General features: G+C 34.5%; 1 pseudogene; it reads left to right on the top strand.

Moving 5' to 3' along the window:
- Positions 1 to 737: 737 nt before the first annotated feature.
- On the top strand, positions 738 to 837 carry LOC115897113 (annotated as a pseudogene).
- The last annotated feature ends 18,869 nt before the right edge of the window (positions 838 to 19,706 follow it).

Raw genomic sequence — 19,706 nt, 5'->3', positions numbered from 1 at the left:
GCTTCATGCTTGCATCCTCAAGTTTTGAAATTCAATAAAGTGGTTATGTTAGTTAAGTGGTAATATTTAATTATATCCCCAAAAGTATGTTCTTTTAAATTTAAGTTTACATAACAGATTATTGGATAAGTTTGACTCTTTCTCTTAAAACATCTAATAAGAGAAGCCCTTATAATAAAAATCAGTGAAATCAAATCCAAGTCTTGATTCCTTTTGTATTTCACATTATTCCACATGAAATTGATTCCTCAGTTATTGACCTCTTCCTAATGCTTTTTCAATAATAGTTCACATATATTTGCACTGGTGCTTTTCTAAAACTTCATGTTATTGTTTTTTATTTTTATTATTGCTATAATAATACAATGTCACTTTATCAAAATCTACTTGCGTAAAATTAGAAGAGACATAATACCCCTACGTAATTTGAAGAACAAAAATCTCTCTAACTTAAATGTATGTTTGAAGCTTTATGAAGGATATGATACTTAGAAAGGATAAAATGTTTAATGTTCAATGCATTATTTAATATAAAATAATATGAACTAAGTAATTCTTAAAAGCCTCACAATGTTCCATTCTTATTTTGAAAAATTTGTAGAAGTTAGATGAAACAACATTTTCAGTCTCATAGAATTCACTTCTTATGTTGACCTTATCATCCTTGAAGCTTCTTTAGGGTTACCTGGCTAAGGTTCTTTACCCAGGATTTGTCTTTATTAAATCCAAAGTAGTACTCACTTCAGCAGCAAATACACTAAAATTGTGATGATACAGAGATTACCATGGCCCCTACACAAAGATGACACACAAATTCATGAAGCATTCCATATTTTTCTAGAAAAGGTTGGGATTCTATTTTCAAAGTGCTGAAAGAAAAAAACTTTCAACCCAGAATTTTGTGTCCTGCCAGAATAAGCTTTATAAATGAAAGAGAAATGAAGTCTTTCCCAGACAAGCAAACACTGAAAGAATTCATCATCACCAGAGCAACCTTACAAGAAATGCTCAAAGGAGTCCTTAACATGGAAATAAAAGGTTTACACTCATCATCATAAAAACACATGAAAATATAAAACTCAGAAGTCTTATAAAAATTACACATAGCAAGAAAATGAAGAAGGCATATAGAAACATTAAAAAACCCACAAATCCATAAAGACAAAAAAAAAAAAGATAAAAAACTCAAAATAAACAAAGAATCTACAAAGCAACTAGATAAGAATGAACATTATGGCAGGAAATAAATTCATATATATATATATATATCAACTTGAATGTAATTTGATTAAATGCTCCACTTAAAAGATACAAATTGGTGGAATGGATTAAAAATAAATCATAATTCAACTACATGCTGCTTACAAAACCTTACCTTACTTGTAAAGACACATAGGGTGTTGGTAAAGAGATGGAAAGAGATATTCCATACACACGGAAACCAAAAGCAGGCAGGAATAGCTATACTTACATCAAATAAGACAGATTTTACACTGACAACAGTAAAAAAATGTCAAACAAGGCCATTAGATAATGAAGGATAGACTTCGATTCAACAGGAAGATATAACAATCTTAACTATATATGTACTCAATACCAGATAACCCAGATTCATAAAACAAACATTACTAGACCTAAAGAAAGAGATATACAGCAATACAATAATAGTAGGGGACTTCAACAGCCCACTGATAGCACTAGACACATCAAGACAGGAAATCTACCAAGAAACTGTGGACTTAAATTGGACTTTAGACCAAATTAATCTAAAAGACATTTACAGAACATGCTACTCAACAACTGCAGAATACACATTTTTCTTATCAGTGCATGAAACATTGTCCCAAATAGACCATTATATAGTTCATAAAACAGGTCTCAATAAAATATTGAAAATTGATATTATATCAACTGTCTTCTCAGACCATAGTGGAATAAAACTAGAAATCAATTCAAAGCAGAACTGTCAAAACTACATAAATACATTAAAATTAAACAATTAAATGAATGCTCTTTGGGCCAATGATGAAATTAAGAGAGGAATTTAAAAACCTTTCAAAATAAATTAAAACAGGGAGACATCATACCAAAACATCTGGGATACAGCAAAAGTGTGCTAAGATGAAAGTTTACAGTGTTAAATACTGACATAAAAAATTAGAAAGATCACAAATTAACATCTTATTATCTTACCTCAAGAAATTAGAAAAAAAGAAACAAACAAACCAAACCCAAAGCTATTAGAAGAAGATAAAAGCAAGAATCAAACAACAAAAAAAAAAAAGAATGAAATTGAGACCCCAAAACAATAAAAATGGTCAATGAAATGAAAAATTGTTTTTTGAAAATATAGACAAAATTGTTAGACTGCTAACTAGAATAAGTATGAAAAGAAAAATTTCAAATAAACATAATCAGAAATGAAAAAGGAGACATTACAACTGATACCACAGAAGTATAAAATATCAGCGACTACTATGAAGAACTGTATGCCTGTACAATTACAGACTAAAAAATCTAGAAGAAATGTATAAATTCCTGGAAATATGCAACCTTTCAAGATTGAACCTGGAAGAAATATATATCCTGAACAGATCAATAATGAGTAGTACAATTCAAGCAGTAAAAAACAAACCTCCCAACACAACAAGACCAGGATCAAATGGATTTACAGATGAATTCTAACAAACATAACAAAGAAGAATTGATACTTATCCTACTGAAAGTCTCCTAAAAAAATTGGCCGGGCGCGGTGGCTCAAGCCTGTAATCCCAGCACTTTGGGAGGCCGAGACGGGCAGATCACGAGGTCAGGAGATCGAGACCATCCTGGCTAATACGGTGAAACCCCGTCTCTACTAAAAAAATACAAAAAACTAGCCGGGCGCGGTGGCGGGTGCCTGTAGTCCCAGCTACTTCGGAGGCTGAGGCAGGAATGGCGGGAACCCGGGAGGCGGAGCTTGCAGTGAGCTGAGATCCGGCCACTGCACTCCAGCCTGGACGACAGAGCGAGACTCCGTCTCAAAAAAAAAAAAAAAAAAAAAAAAAAAAAAAAAAAAAAAAAATTGAGGAGGAGGGAATTCTCCCCAGTTCATCCAATGAAGCCAGTATCACTCTGATACCAGAGTTAAACAAGAACACAGGAACAACAACAAAAACAACAAAATGACAAACCAGTATTCTTGATGAATATAGATGCAAAAATCCTCAACAAAATACTATCAAACAAAATCCAACAGAACATCAAAAAAAAAAAAACAATATACCATGATCAAGTGGGATTTATTCCAGGAATGCAAGGATTATTCAATATATACAAAACAACAAATTTGATTTGCCACATACACTGAATTAAAAACAAAATTCATATGATCATCTCAATAGATGCAGAAAACATCTGATATAATTCAGCATTTCTTCATGATTAAAACACTCAACACACTAGGCATAGAAAGAAAATACTTCAAAATAATAAAAAGCATATATGGTAAACTCAAAATAATAAAAGCCATATATGATAAATAATAAAAACCATGTATGATAAGCCAACGTCATACTGAACAGGAAAAAGTTGAAAGCATCCCCCTCTAAGATCTGGAACAAGACAGGATGCCCACTTACACCACTCCTATTCAACACAGTACTGGAAGTCTTAGCCAGAGAAATCAGGCCAGAGAAAGAAATACAAATCATCTAAATTGGAAAAGAGGAAGTCAAATTATCTCTGCCGATGATATTATCTTATACCTAGAAAAACTTACAGACTCCTCTAAAAGACCCCTAGTGTTTACAAATGACTTCAGTAAAGTCACAGTATACAAAATCGATATACAGAAATTGGTAACATTTCTGTACAACAATAATGATCAAGCTGAGAAGCAAATCAATAAGTCAATTACATTTACACTAGTTACAAAAAAAAAAAGTATAAAACATTTAGGAATATATTTAACCAAGGAGGTGAAATATCTCTACAAGGAAAACTAAAACACACAAATAAAATAACTTGCAGATGAGACAAAGAAATGAAAAAACATTCCATGCTAATGGATTGGAAGAGTCAATATTGTTAAAAATGATCATATTGCCCCAAATGATCTATAGGTTCAATGCAATAACTATCAAAATACCAATGTTGTCTTTCACAGAATTAGAAAAAAAAAAATCCTGAAATTTATATGAATCCCAAAAAGAGCTCAAATTCCCAATGCAATCCTAAGCAAAAAGAACAAAACTGAAGGCATCACCTTACCTAACTTCAAATTATACTACAAGGCTATTTTCATATAATAAGTAGTATAGTAACCAAAACAGAATGGTACTGGAATGAAAGTAGACACAGAGATCAAGGGAACAGAATAGAGAATCAAGAAATAAAGCATACATACCTACAGCCAACCGATCTTTGACAAAGTTATCAAAAACATACACTTGGGGAAAGACACCCTATTCAATTAACGATACTGGGAAATTTGAATTGTCATATACAGGAGAATGAAACTGGATCCCTATGTCTCACCATATACAAAAATTAACTCAAGATGAATGAAATACTTAAATGTAAGCCCTGAAACTATAAAAATACTAACAGAAAACCTAGGAAAAACTCTCTGGACATTGGTCTAGGGAAAGAATTTTTTTTTTTTTTTTTTTTTTTTTTTTTTTGAGACGGAGTCTCGCTCTGTCGCCCAGGCTGGAGTGCAGTGGCCGGATCTCAGCTCACTGCAAGCTCCGCCTCCCGGGTTTAGGCCATTCTCTCGCCTCAGCCTCCCGAGTAGCTGGGACTACAGGCACCCGCCACCTCGCCTGGCTAATTTTTTGTATTTTTTTAGTAGAGACGGGGTTTCACCGTGTTAGCCAGGACGGTCTCGATCTCCTGACCTCGTGATCCGCCCGTCTCGGCCTCCCAAAGTGCTGGGATTACAGGCTTGAGCCACCGTGCCCGGCCAAGAATTCTTGATTAATACTCAAAAGCAAATTCAACAGAAACAAAAATAGACAAATGGGATTTAATTAAATTAAAAAGCTCTACATAGTAAAAGAAATAATCAACAAAGTGAATCAATAACCTGAAGAATGGGATTAAATACGTGCAAACTATACATCTTACAAAAAAACTAATATCCATAATCTACATGGAACTCAAACTACTCAACAATAACAAATCAAACTCCTTAAAAAGTGGACAAACACACACAGACATTTTGAAAAAGAAGACATAGAAATGATCAAGAAGCAGATGAAGAAATGTTCACACACACACACACCAGTACTATTCAGCCATCATGTATTTTGCAGCAGCATAAATGAAACTGAAGGACATTATCTTAAGTGAAATAACTCAGAAAATCCTTCATGATCTCATATATGGGAGCTAATTTGTACATATGGACATAGAAAGTGGAATGATAGACAATGGAAACTCAGAAGGGTGGGAGATTGGGAGCAGGGGTGAGGGATAAGACATTACTTAAAGGGTACAATGTTCATTACTTAGGTGATGACTATACTAAAAGCTCAGAGTTGACCACTATGGAACATATCCACGTAACAAAACAACACTTGTACTCACTAAATCTATAAAAACAAATGAATCCAAAGCACGCTTTAACCACTAGAAATAATTCAATACAAAATAAAGTTAGCAATAACTAAAAATGAAAAAGTTAACATTATTATTAACCAAAATGTAAGGTATAATCAAGTCTTTGGCAACATTTAGATCCCTAAAATTCAATACAGGTAAAAATAGACTTCATAAAGTTTTTTTAAAGGTTCCTAGTGGCAGAAACTATAGCTAGGATAATGTGGATATCAATGGTGTTGCCAGGTATGTGAATATCACACAGTGTGGTATATTAGTTAAATTCCCAGGTTTGAAGCATCTACTTGAATTCCACTCCCATTATGTACCAAATATGTATCTTTGGAAAGATACTTAGATGAAAAATCATAAAAATCATATTTTAAAGAGCTGACACAAAACAGCATAAAATTTCAAATAAAGAAAAGCTAAGTAATAAAAATGATATTATTAGTTCACATAAAACTTAGCCAATCAGATTTTTATATTTTAAATTATATATAATTTTATATTTTAAATTATATATAATTAAATCTTTTTAATATGTATTTTAAACTTTATATAAAAATTTAAAATATATAATTTTATATTATATATAATTATATATTTATATATTCATCTTGCCTACCTACATATAATGCTGGAGGGTATTTGTGCATATATGTCCCCAGCTACACACCTTATTTTAAAACTTCATCACTTTTAGGTTATGATGTAAATACTAAGACATGAAGATACAGCTAAGGATCTTATAGGCCATTGTAGGGCTTCAGTGAAATAGAGAGCCATGTGACAATTTTGATTAGAGAAATGGCATTATATGATATCTTTTTTTTTTTTTTTTTTTTTTGAGACGGAGTCTTGCTCTGTAGCCTGGGCTGGAGTGGCCGGATCTCAGCTCACTACAAGCTCCGCCTCCCGGGTTTACGCCATTCTCCTGCCTCAGCCTCCGGAGTAGCTGGGATTACAGGCGCCCGCCACCTCGCCCGGCTAGTTTTTTGTATTTTTAGTAGAGACGGGGTTTCACCGTGTTAGCCAGGATGGTCTCGATCTCCTGACCTCGTGATCCGCCCGTCTCAGCCTCCCAAAGTGCTGGGATTACAGGCTTGAGCCACCGCGCCCGGCCTATGATATCATTTTTGAAAGCTTCACTCTAGCACTTTTGTTGATTATGGGTAGTAGAAGGGGGAGAGTATAAGCCAGGAGACCTGCTTAGAGGTTATAGTGGTAATCCAGGTAGGAGATGAAAGTGGAAATAGTGGAAGAGATGAGAAGACACTATAGTATAATATACACAATATTTAACATAAAGCTGAAGAGATTTGCTGGTGGATACACTGCGAAGTATGAAAAAGAGGAATCAAGAGTGAATCCCAAGGTATTTTTTGGACTGTAACTTGGGAGGATTGAGTCGATGCATACTAAGAAAGGAAAAACTGGAACTAGTTTTGTGAGGAAAAAATCCAAAGCTCATTATTGGGTTTGAAATGTCTGTTGAAATTCAGGGAAGATTATAAATGGGCAGTTGATATGAAATCCAGTTTAGGACAGAGACTATGCTGAAGATATTGGGATTTGTCAGCATATATAAGGATTTATATAAGATGTTTAAAACCATGAGACTAGATGAGTTGACAAAATAGCAAATGAAGACAGGAGAGAAGAGGTCAAAAGGACTGAGACTAGAACACTGTAAAATGTAGAGGTCAGAGAGAAGAGTTATCAGCAAAAGCCAGTGAGAAAGAGCCAGCAATGAGGAAAGATAAAATGAATAGTCAGTTGTCCTTAACCACACATTGGGAAAGTATTAACACATAATTAATCGATTTACATTACAAAACACTATGCTTCAAACTAACGAGTTTAAAACAGAAGAATTATGAAGAAAAATGTAGTTCTTCTCTTTTGGATACTGCTTTGAGGTAAATAAAAAGTACTTTCCCAGCTAACTTTTTTACTTAAGCATAGCATGTCTGTTTTGTGATTTTTATCTATCATTGTTTCCAAAAGGCTGCACTTACCAGTGAGTTAAGGCACTTAGGCTTTATTACAAAAGTTGGGGAGTGTGGAGAGCCCAGTGCAAGCTGACAAAAAAGAAAAATAAGTTTTTAGAGCATCCGTGACTAAAAACTATGAATCATAAGGGAATAAAATAATAGAACTGTAGACTTGGACTGAAAGAGCCAATGCACAAAAAAAGAAGAGGAAGAAGAAAGATGAGGAGGAGGAATTCAAATCAAGAAGACAGTCTAGACTCAAGAAATCTGAAATACCATTTATTAGACATATGTAATACCTAATAAATAATGTACTAGGCAACAAAATTTTAGTTAATACCACAACTTGATGAAATTCATTATATCTTCTAAGTATATAACCAAGTATATATATACTTCATCACTCATATATATACTTCATGATGTACAGTATATATATGTGTGTGTGTGTGTATATATATACTTCAGTGCTATATATACTTCGTCACTCATATATATATGAGAGAAAGATAGAGGGAGGGAGAGAGGAAATGAGAGAAAGAAGAAAGGAAGAAAGAAAGAAAGGAAGAAAGAAAGAAAGAGAGAGACAGAGAGAGAAAGAGAGAAAGAGAAACAAAGAGAAACAAAGAAAAGGAAGGAAGGAAGGAAGGAAGGAAGGAAGGAAGGAAGGAAGGAAGGAAGGAAGGAAGGAAGGAAGGAAGGAAGGAAGGAAGGAAGGGAGAGACAGAGAGAGAAAGACAGTGAGCTGAAAAACGAAAGGAAGGAAAGAGGAAGGAAAGGAAGGAAGGTGAGAAAGAGAGAGAGTGGGAAGGAGAAAAGGAGGGAGGGAAACAAAGCACCACTTTAGGAATCAGTGGATGCGATTTGTTAGTTTTATGTAATTTTTTTAATTAATTATTTTTTTAAGAGCTGGAGTCTTGTCATATTGCTCAGGCTGGTGTGCAAGGGCAATACACGGCATAATTATCATAACCCACTGTAGCCTCAAACTCCTGACCTCAAGCAATCCTCTTGACTCAGCTTCCTGAGTAGCTGGGACTACAGGGGCATGCCATCATACCCAGCTTAATTTTTTATAAGAAAAAAATAGTTCTCACAAATTACTACAACTTTCTGCTCTCCATAAATTGCTCTATTTATAACTATGACAATGCCCTTAATTCTATTTCTCACTGCAAGTATCAAAATCACCCCAAATAATAAAAATTCTGGTTTTCTTCATGATCTTAGAAATATTCTTTAGTTGCCTAAAGAATATGTGTGTATGTATATATATATATGTAATATATATTTAAATGTGATATATGTATATATACATATCACATATATAAAACACTTGGAACCAAAGAAAACATGGATGTTTGATTCAAAGTCGTTAAAATCAGAAAGCCTGAAGCATAAACTTAAAATTAGAAAAAGTAAACAAGATAATTAGAGAAATACAGAACAATCTGAGACCATCAAGGATTATGACAATTCAGTGGACCCAAAATTGTGCAGTGAATTTTAAAATAATGATCATTATATCATTTTAAAAGTCTAATTTAAAACAAATTTTAAAAAGTACAATTAAGACTTTACCTCCTACTTATCACATAAATTGGAAGAGAGGATATACCGTGCAATACATCATGTAGGTCTTTTACTTTAACTTTATTGTTTAGTTTACAAGGTCAGCTGGCAATTATTAAAGGATGCCACGTATTTCTGAAAGTAATCAGGAGACTAGATAAATAAAAAGTGAGATCAGTTTGGGCATTATGGAATAAAATGGAAATAAGAAGTTGTAAGCTATTATGAATAGTAGCTGAAACATGGTCTAACTACTCAAGTATGACCTTCTGTTATTTCTGTACTTTTTATGCAAATACTATCCCTGAAAAGATGGACCATCAAGCACACTAGGTGCCCTGTTTCTTTAGTACATCTGACTTAGTTAAAAAGTAAGTTCATTTATATTTCCTAAACATCTGTGTTGCTTATTTCCAGTTCCTGTAGGAAAAAGGACTGGCTATATTCTACAGTCTGGGGCCCTCAAACAGCTCCAATCTCAGGAGGAACTAAGAATTCTGGGTATGTAGTCAACAGCTAGAAGTAGGTATTGAGGTGGTATCCTGTTCCTGAAGGGTGAGCCATCCCACGGGAATGTGGTAATAAAGTACCCAAGTAGCCACACTTGGGACACAGGAACTGAGAGACAGCAAAGAGACATTGAAAACCATATACAAGTGTGAGTGACTAGAATTAGCATTTGGAACCGAGGTAATGTATCTCCATCCTATCTTGATCAAATGGGTCAGGAAATTGGGGTAAGACTGAGACTGCAGGTGGTGAGGTATCAGCGAATCACACCACAGTAGTCCACATAAAACAGAGGCAGAAGAAGAAAGGAGTGACTTGAAATGCAGAAATCCTAAGACTTCTGTATCTCTCAATGTTCCAAGCATACTATAACAATACTAAATCTCATTGATTAGTTCTTCTGAACTCAAAATTTAGGACAATATGTATGAACTCTCTACTTTAGTTATTGTCACACAGGACTTATACAGAAAAAAAATGAGTACATATAGGAAAATGATAATGTTAAAACCCCTCACTTTCAGAAATGTGTGATTTTTTTCTTAAATATTAGGATTAAATATTCTTATATAAAATATATCTCAAATTATAATAAAATTATCACAAAAGTTTATAAATTATATTATTTTATTTACATAAAATGTCCAGGATAGACAAATTTGTACAAACAAAAGAGATATTAATAGCTACTTAATCTAGTTAAATTGACTTAACCTATAAAACTATGTAATTGCCCCCTAGAAACTTTTGTATTGCTTTTGTGTTAGTCAAGAGTTTTTCAGAGAGACAGAACCAATAAGCTATGTATACCCAGACATGCACACACACACACACACGCACGACTTAAACACATTGACTTAAATACATTGATACTTAAACACATGATTTAATTTTGGTAGCACTCAATGTTTAAAAATTAACTAGTTTTTTTTTTTCTGATGAAGTATTTTAAAATAAAATGCAGACAGACAAGATTATTTTCCTTTTAACTCAGTATGTATCTATCAGAAATAAAAATTGTTTCTTATATGTCAAAAATAACATTATAACACCTGTAAAATTAATAAAAAGTCCTTCAAATCATCTAATATTCAGTTTATATTCAAAAATTTCCAGATAATTTCATAAATGTTCTATACAGCTAGACTTACAAACCAACCATTGTATGTTGGGTGTCCCAGCATGCAACCTCTGATATATAGTCAGTGTGCAGGAAGTTTATTAAGGAATACTCTTGGGACCAATGCTTGTGGAAGTGAAGGAAATGCTGTAGGATTGAGCAGAAATTGGACTGTGGGTAAAAAACTTTCTCTTCAGCGAATAAAAATTTCCAAAGATAGTTACAGCCAACAGCACACCAACAGGGAATAAATTTTTTAATCCTAAAGAGGGACCGTGTGGCAGATAACAATGTCCACTACAAAGATCACCTGTTTTTAAATTTGTTGCTTTACAGTTTCACAAGTTGGCTAAGTACCGATTTCCTTCTCCTTCTGCTTAGTTTTTCTTTCTTTTTTTTTTTTTTTTTTTTTTTTTTTGAGACGGAGTCTCTCTCTGTCGCCCGGGCTGGAGTGCAGTGGCTGGATCTCAGCTCACTGCAAGCTCCGCCTCCCGGGTTCACGCCATTCTCCTGACTCAGCCTCCCGAGGAGCTGGGACTACAGGCGCCCACCACCTCGCCCGGCTAGTTTTTTGTATTTTTTTAGTAGAGACGGGGTTTCACCGTGTTACCCAGGATGGTCTTGATCTCCTGACCTCGTGATCCGCCCGTTTCGGTCTCCCAAAGTGCTGGGATTACAGGCTTGAGCAACCACGCCCGGCCTCTGCTTAGTTTTTCTTAGCATTCTGTTTCTGATGATTCATGTCCTCCATCACTTCTGGAAAATTCTCAGCTTTTTTTTTTTTTTTTTTTTTTTTTTCTTTCTTAAAGTATTATCTCTCCTCATTTTTCTATTACATATCTCTGGTTTTCTGATTATAAAAATATCTTCATTGTATCTTCTAAGTCTCTTAATATCTCTTTAGCTGTTTTAATCTGACACTTTACTTCTCCACCTAGTTTTTAAACCCAATTATACAGGTTTTACAAAAATTCCATTTGCTAGATTTTTAAAAATATGTGTGCTTATATTTGATGGTTTCCTGTTCTTAGTCCTATTTCTGATATATCATTTCTTTAAGCCTACTAAGTATATTTGTATTGTATTTTCTATCTGGAAGTCTCTATAACTATTAATATATTATTTGTTGTGGTCTGATTCTGGCATTTGTTTCTTCTGACTCTCATTTATAGTTTTTTGTTTCCTTTTTTGTGTTGTGATTTTTTACTGTGAGTTCAAGTTTATTTGAATATTACATACAGCAATCTTTAGTACTGGCTTTATGTTACATCCTTCTAAAGGGGATTTGTGTTAGTGTCTTCTAGATGCCCAAGGGCAGAACTATCATGCTGAATTTATTGCTTAGACTTTGGAGTCATGCAGGAAGCCTGACTGAAAGCCTGTTTTATGCTCCAAATTCTCTGGGAAACTCTACCCTGCTCCTACATCTCAGCCATGATAAACACCAGTTTCTTTCTTCGGGAGGTGGAGTTTTATGTTGTATATTTGTTTATTTGATTGCTAAGTCATTTACCCTTTCAGAAGGGCTAGATTTACACAGGTTTCTCTGATACGACTTTTCACCTCACTCAGAATCTAGTTTTTCTCCTATTATTTAAGCATGGTTGATTAAAACTAAAAATCTTGCCTATTAAGAATGGGCTGAGAGAAACTCACATCTTTCATGTTACCACTCTGAATTTGTACTTTCTTATTAAGTCTGAAAATCTGCTTACTCTTTTGCTATACATTTAAAAACCAAAGTTCAATTAATTTTTTCAGTATTTGTATGCAACTAGGCTATTTAGTCTTCCATTTTACCAGAAATAAAATTTACTATTATCCTAAAGTAGGAACTTGGTGTGCTTAACAGTGTCCATTACCTGATGTAGCTTTTTACTTAACATTGTTTATCAATAAATGATAGTATATTTTTTCTTGTCTTCTGGTAGAAACACTCAAAGGCAATGTGGTACCATGGAAAGTATACTGAACTGGGAAATACAAAGTCTGAGTTTTCAATCCACCACTGAGACCCTATGTTACCTTAGGTGAGTCATTAAACTTTTTTGAGGTTTATGTATAGATAAAAAGAGGAAAACAATATCTGTTAAGCATAACTTACTCAGTAATAATACACGCCAATAATAAATATGTATGTCAAAGTGCTTCATCAAAGCTGTTACATTATCTAAATACAAACTCTAATTATTAATATGAATAAATACTCGTGTCACAAAATAACATGATCTTACCTCATGCATTCCACAGGAGAAAATTACATGAGAGTTTTGGGGAAAAAAATCACACACACACAAATATTGCCATTTTACTTTCAGGTAGATATAAACAATGTTATGGCACCCTCAGTCATTCTCTCAGGTAAAACCATAACCATCAATGGTATTTGATTTTCTTAAATCTTAACCAAAAGAATCCAGTGTTTTTGTTCAAATATGCTTAAAGAAACTTCATAGAAAACTCTCTATTTGTTTTTGATGTTTTCCTTTGTCAGTTATCAAATCTTTATTGACGTTGGGCATGGTGGTTCGCACCTGTAATACTAGCACTTCAGGAGGCCAAGGTGGGTGGATCACCTGAGCTCAGGAGTTTGAGACCAGCCTGGCCAACATGGTGAAACCCCGTCTCTACTAAAAACACAAAAATTAGCCGGGTGTGGTGGCATACACTTGTAATCCCAGCTAATTCAGGAGGCTGAAGCAGGAGAATTGCTTGAATAGGGAGGCAGAGTTTGCAGTGAGCCGAGATCATTTCACTGTACTGCAGCCTGAGAGATACAGTGGGACTCTGTCTCAAAAAAAAAAAAAAAAAAAAAAAAAAAAATATATATATATATATATATAATGTCCCTGGGTGTACAGATCTGTCACTGTGATTTGATGTGTGAAATTATATATTTTACTTTCCAGTACATTGTATGGCTTAATACAATTTAAACCTATGTTTTCATATTGGTGTTGTCTAAAATACCAAATTTTAATGCATTAGAGATTTAATGCATTACCAATCAATGTTTTACACTCTCATTTTGGGTCAAGTTCCTCACTCTAAGACTGTTGATATAAAGATAATTGTTTTGGCCGGGCGCGGTGGCTCACGCCTGTAATCCCAGCACTTTGGGAGGCTGAGGCGGGCGGATCACAAGGTCAGCAGATCAAGATCATCCTGGCTAACACGGTGAAATCCCGTCTCTACAAAACATAGAAAAATTAGCCAGGCGTGATGGCGGGCGCCTGTGGTCCCAGCTACTCGGGAGGCTGAGTCAGGAGAATGGCGTGAACCCGGGAGGCGGAGCTTGCAGTGAGCGGAGATCCTGCCACTGCACTCCAGCCTGGGTGACAGAGGTAGACTCCGTCTCAAAACAAACAAACAAACAAACAAACAAAAAAGATAATTGTCTTAATTCTCCACTTGGTTTTGTGAATGAAAACACAATTTGGGTTTACAAAAAAGGGATCATCAACAAAAGATAGTCACAAAACAAGAGAAGGAAATTAAAGTAAGCTCTGAAAATTCAAGATAAAATCAATATAGTCTGTGAACCACAGTCACCTTTGGTTCAAATGAAAGTGTAATGTTAGATTGACTCTTCACCACAAAGTGATATCTAATATTAAGAATGTAGCACAAATATTACTACTGTCAATCTTAAGGCTTTATCATCAGAATATTCACCGCTGATTGTAGTGAAGGAATGGGCATTGGCATTCCCTCCTGGAGACCCTTGACAGTTGTTTTCTTTATCCCTACTTTTTTCCTTGCTGCTGGGCAGTTCATACTGGTCTCGCTTCTTATTGATCTTACTATGTGCTTTTTGTAGATTAGCAATATCAAAAGAGATGGAGGCAAGGAAGAAAAGGAAAAAAAAAAAAAGAAAGGCAAATGCCAGCAGTACTTCTTTTCTTAAAGTCTCTAGCCCAAATCCATTGAACGCCCTCCTTGCTACTCTGTACCCCATATACATCTATAATTCTAAGTCATGATTCCTGCCTAGAATATCCTCTTTGAAACTTCTACCTAATGCCACATACGGATGCTCTCACTCTTCCAGGCATAATTTTCTCTAAGCAAGTCCTCCCTAAGATTCATACTCCCGTTCCTCATGGATCAAGTATCCTAATCCATATTCAACAGTGCTTTTTGACAAAATTTATTTTAAATTCTTATTACATGGCCAGCCATGCAAAATGACTTAGTTCAACATCAGATGACTTAATACACATTTCATTTCTTACAAAAACTTTGTGAGGCAATTATTATTATATTTACCTGTGATAACTAGGTTAAATAAATGTTCGAGGTGAAGCATTGGGTAGTGATAGAGCCAAAATTTGAACCTGGGTATGTGTCATTCTAATATGCTTGCTTTAACCCAATGCCTCCCAACACTTTACTTCTTAGTAGATTATAAATTAAACAGATTTCTGAAAACTGCCTAGAAACCTACCTACTAAGTATAACACTATTTCTATGTGTAAACACATCCAGAGTTTCAAATCACCAACTTTTAAATGGACCACAGTCATTTCTTAAAGTGGGGATTACCTGAGATACTAGAGTGTGCAGAAACATGTTCTTGATCCAAATGATGAATTATGGGGCTGTGACATGGACTGGAAAGTAAGCACAAATTTTCTCTGACCTTTGGGTTCTTGCCTTCTTCTGCTCTGATGGTGAACCTTTGTTATTCTACAAAATAAAAGCTCATTACTCCCAGAGGTCTTCCCTTTGAAACTAGGCAAGCTAAAATTTTTTCTAAATACATTGCATGAACTTTCCAAATTTGGCCCTACAAATTGAGTTTATGAGGAAGGTTTGAGAGTTGAGTAGAAGTAGAAGTAGAAGTAGAAGTAGAAGTAGAAGTAGAAGTAGAAGTAGAAGTAGAAGTAGTAGTAGAAGTCTTGTCCAATGCAAATAAGAAAGTGAAAGCCTTGCTTCTCAGACATTAGAGTGTACAAATCACCTAAGGATCTTGTTTAAATGCAGGTTCTGATTCAATAGGCATGTGATAGTGCCTTACTTTTTTTCCTTTGGCATTTCCAGTGAGCACCCAGATGATGTGGATGATGTTGGTTTCTGCACGTTCCTTTGGATAACCATAGTTTATTTCATGTAAGGATTTTTTTCTGACTTAAACTATCAATATAGTAGGTACCAATTAATTTTCATTGGTTTTACTTACATAAAAATATCTCCACCTACCATAAAAACTTAACATAATTTATACACACCACTCTAGCTGAGTTACTTATTTTTAATGAGAACAGTGTCCTTGGATAGCCATTCCCTAGCCCACTACAACTTGATGATGCATATACATTTCTAACCTGCTAGCTTATAGTTTTTTTCTTCTTAAAAAATCCCTGTGTTTTGATACCTTCTGGGTTATATTTAAATTAAGAAACAGATGTTACCATTTTTTTTCTTGGAGAAGATGGCATGAAAAAGATGCTAGGGAAGACAATTGCTGATTGAAATATTTCAATGTCTATGTGAAAAAGAAATGTTTATTCTACATACGTATCAGGAACACTTGAGAATCCATAGTTCTTATAAGGCCCCATAGGGCTTTATTGATACCTAGTTAAGTTTTTATTGATGCCAAATAAAGGCTTTCTAACATAAATCCTTTACCTCTGACACTAGCAAGACTCTTTCTTGGTGTTTTCATCAGAACATAAATCCTCTTACATATCAAAAAATGATGTAGTATTTACATTTGGCAGAACCAGATAACAAAAGTAGTTAATGTAGATGGGTGTTGTATTAACTATAAATATGATTTGATTTTAGTTTATAGAATTGAATTTCTTTTATAATTTGAGCATGTTATGCACGTGAAGAAAGATTGTCCTGAATCTTTTCTGCAATACTTAAGTTTTTGGTCTACCTTTGATGATGACTTCTGAGTACAAATTAATGCCAACTGATTATGAATACGTCTACTGATATCAGGTTATAAATACTTGTATTGATATGATTTACTTACTCTTGGTTCTGTTAAATTTTCTGTGGGGGGCATATTTTTTTCATCTTTTTGGCCTGATTAACAATGCCTTCTTTTGGATGTGACAAAATAGGACACATATATACGAAGTTACTTATTTTGAAAGTATAGGTATTTTACTTCAGGCTATCGCTACAATTATAATCCATAATTTAAGCCTTGACATAATGATAATACCTTACACTTATGTAGTGTTTATATTTCTCAAGTCAGCTTTTCTTAATCTATTATGTTATTTAACATAGGCATTCAGTATAGATTTACAAAAGCTTAAAAGGGTTTATATTGTTTCCTCTCACACTAAAGATATTTCACCCACCCATTAGTGAAACATCAGGCAAAGAAGTTTTAAAAAGGATTATCCTATTGTCTAAACCTGTCCTGTGTTACCAAAATACCAAAGATCCTGTTTCTTTCCTTAGTTTTATTTACATCCTTAAAGAAAAGATGCAAAGGTTAAAAGGGCAGTTATTACTGTTCTCACATTAAGAACATTGATATCTATCTGCTTTTGTTTTTACAAAGGGGAGTCACTGTCATAGACCAATAGTAAATAAAATAAATAGTTAATAGCAGAAAACGATTAAAGAAAAACTGTCTAACATCTCAGGCAATCAGTAGTCTCATCATTTTTACCCAATTATCTCTGGTTGTTGTTTTAAGTTTTTGCTTTACTTTCATTTATTGATTTAGTGAAAAATAAAATATATATGTATCATACACAGCATGTTGTTTTGAAATATGTAGACATTGTGGAATGGCTAGATTAAGGTAATTAACACATGTATTACCTTACTTATTTTTTGTGATGAAAACATTTAGAATCTATACTCTTAGCTTCACGTTTCAAGAATACAATACATTGCTATTAACTATGGTCATCATATTTTACAACACATCTCTTGAACTTATTCCTTCTAACTGAAATTTTGTGTCTTTTAATCAAAATCTCCCCAATCCCCTCCAAACCCTTTACCCCTAGTAACCTCCATTCTACTCTCTACTTATATGAGTTTAACTTTTTAAGATAACACATGGTGAGATCATGCAATATTTATCTTTCTGCGTCTGGCTTATTTCGTTTAACATATATCCTTTATGTTCACCATGGTTTAGCAAATGACATATTTCCTTCTTTTTAAGGGCTGAATAGTATTCCATTGTGTATATATACACATTTTCTTTATCCGTTCTTCCATTAATGGATACTTTGGGTAATTCCATATTTTGGCTATTGTGAATAATGCTGCAATGAACATGGGAATGCAGATATATCTTTCACATACTGTTTTGATTTCCTTTAGATATAAATCCAGTAGCAGGATTCCTGGCTTATATGGTAGCTGTATTTTTAACTTTTTGAGGAACCTCCATACTCTTTTCCACTATGGCTGCACTAGTTAGCATTCCCAGCAACAACATGCAAGTATTCCCTTTTCTCTACATCCTCTCCAAAACTTATTATCGTAACCATCCTGACAAGTGTAAAGTGATATCTCATTATAGTTTTTTTTTCTTTTTTTTTATTATACTTTAAGTTCTAGGGTACATGTGCATAATGTGCAGGTTTGTTACATACGTATACTTGTGCCATGTTGGTGTGCTGCACCCATCAACTCATCAGCACCCATCAAGTCATCATTTATATCATGTATAACTCCCCAATGCAATCCCTCCCCCCTCCCCACCCCATGATAGGCCCCAGTGTGTGATGTTCCCCTTCCCGAGTCCAAGTTTCTTCATTGTTCAGTTCCCACCTATGAGTGAGAACATGCGGTGTTTGGTTTTCTCTTCTTGTGATAGTTTGCTAAGAATGATGGTTTCCAGCTGCATTCACGTCCCTACAAAGGACGCAAACTCATCCTTTTTTATGCTGCATAGTATTCCATGGTGTATATGTGCCACATTTTCTTAATCCAGTCTGTCACTGATGGACATTTGGGTTGATTCCAAGTCTTTGCTATTGTGAATAGTGCCGCAATAAACATATGTGTGCATGTGTCTTTGTAGTAGAATAATTTATAATCCTTTGGGTATATACCCAGTAGTGGGATGGCTGGGTCATATAGTACATCTAGTTCTGGATCCTTGAGGAATTGCCATACTGTTTTCCATAATGGTTGAACTAGTTTACAATCCCACCAACAGTGTAAAAGTGTTCCTATTTCTCCACATCCTCTCCAACACCTGTTGTTTCCTGATTTTTTAATGATTGCCATTCTAACTGGTGTGAGATGGTATCTCATTGTGGTTTTGATTTGCATTTCTCTGATGGCCAGTGATGATGAGCATTTTTTCATGTGTCTGTTGGCTGTATGAATGTCTTCTTTTGAGAAATGTCTGTTCATATCCTTTGCCCACTTTTTGATGGGGTTGTTTGTTTTTTTCTTGTATATTTGTTTGAGTTCTTTGTAGATTCTGGATATTAGCCCTTTGTCAGATGAGTAGGTTGCAAAAATTTTCTCCCATTCTGTAGGTTGCCTGTTCACTCTGATGGTAGTTTATTTTGCTGTGCAGGAGCTCTTTAGTTTAATTAGATCCCATTTGTCAATTTTGGCTTTTGCTGCCGTTGCTTTTGGTGTTTTAGACATGAAGTCCTTGCCCATGCCTATGTCCTGAATGGTACTACCTAGATTTTCTTCTAGGGTTTTTATGGTATTAGGTCTAACATTTAAGTCTCTAATCCATCTTGAATTAATCTTCGTATAAGGAGTAAGGAGAGGATCCAGTTTCAGCTTTCTACTTATGGCTAGCCAATTTTCCCAGCATCCTTTATTAAATAGGGAATCCTTTCCCCATTTCTTGTTTCTCTCACGTTTGTCAAAGATCAGATGGCTGTAGATGTGTGGTATTATTTCCGAGGACTCTGTTCTGTTCCATTGGTCTATTGCATATCCCTGATGATTAGTGATATTGA

The sequence above is a fragment of the Rhinopithecus roxellana genome, chromosome 4, assembly GCF_007565055.1.
Source record: "Rhinopithecus roxellana isolate Shanxi Qingling chromosome 4, ASM756505v1, whole genome shotgun sequence".
NCBI lineage: Eukaryota > Metazoa > Chordata > Mammalia > Primates > Cercopithecidae > Rhinopithecus > Rhinopithecus roxellana.
Note: the sequence above shows the minus strand (reverse complement) of the source record. Positions and strands in the feature narration are given on the sequence as shown.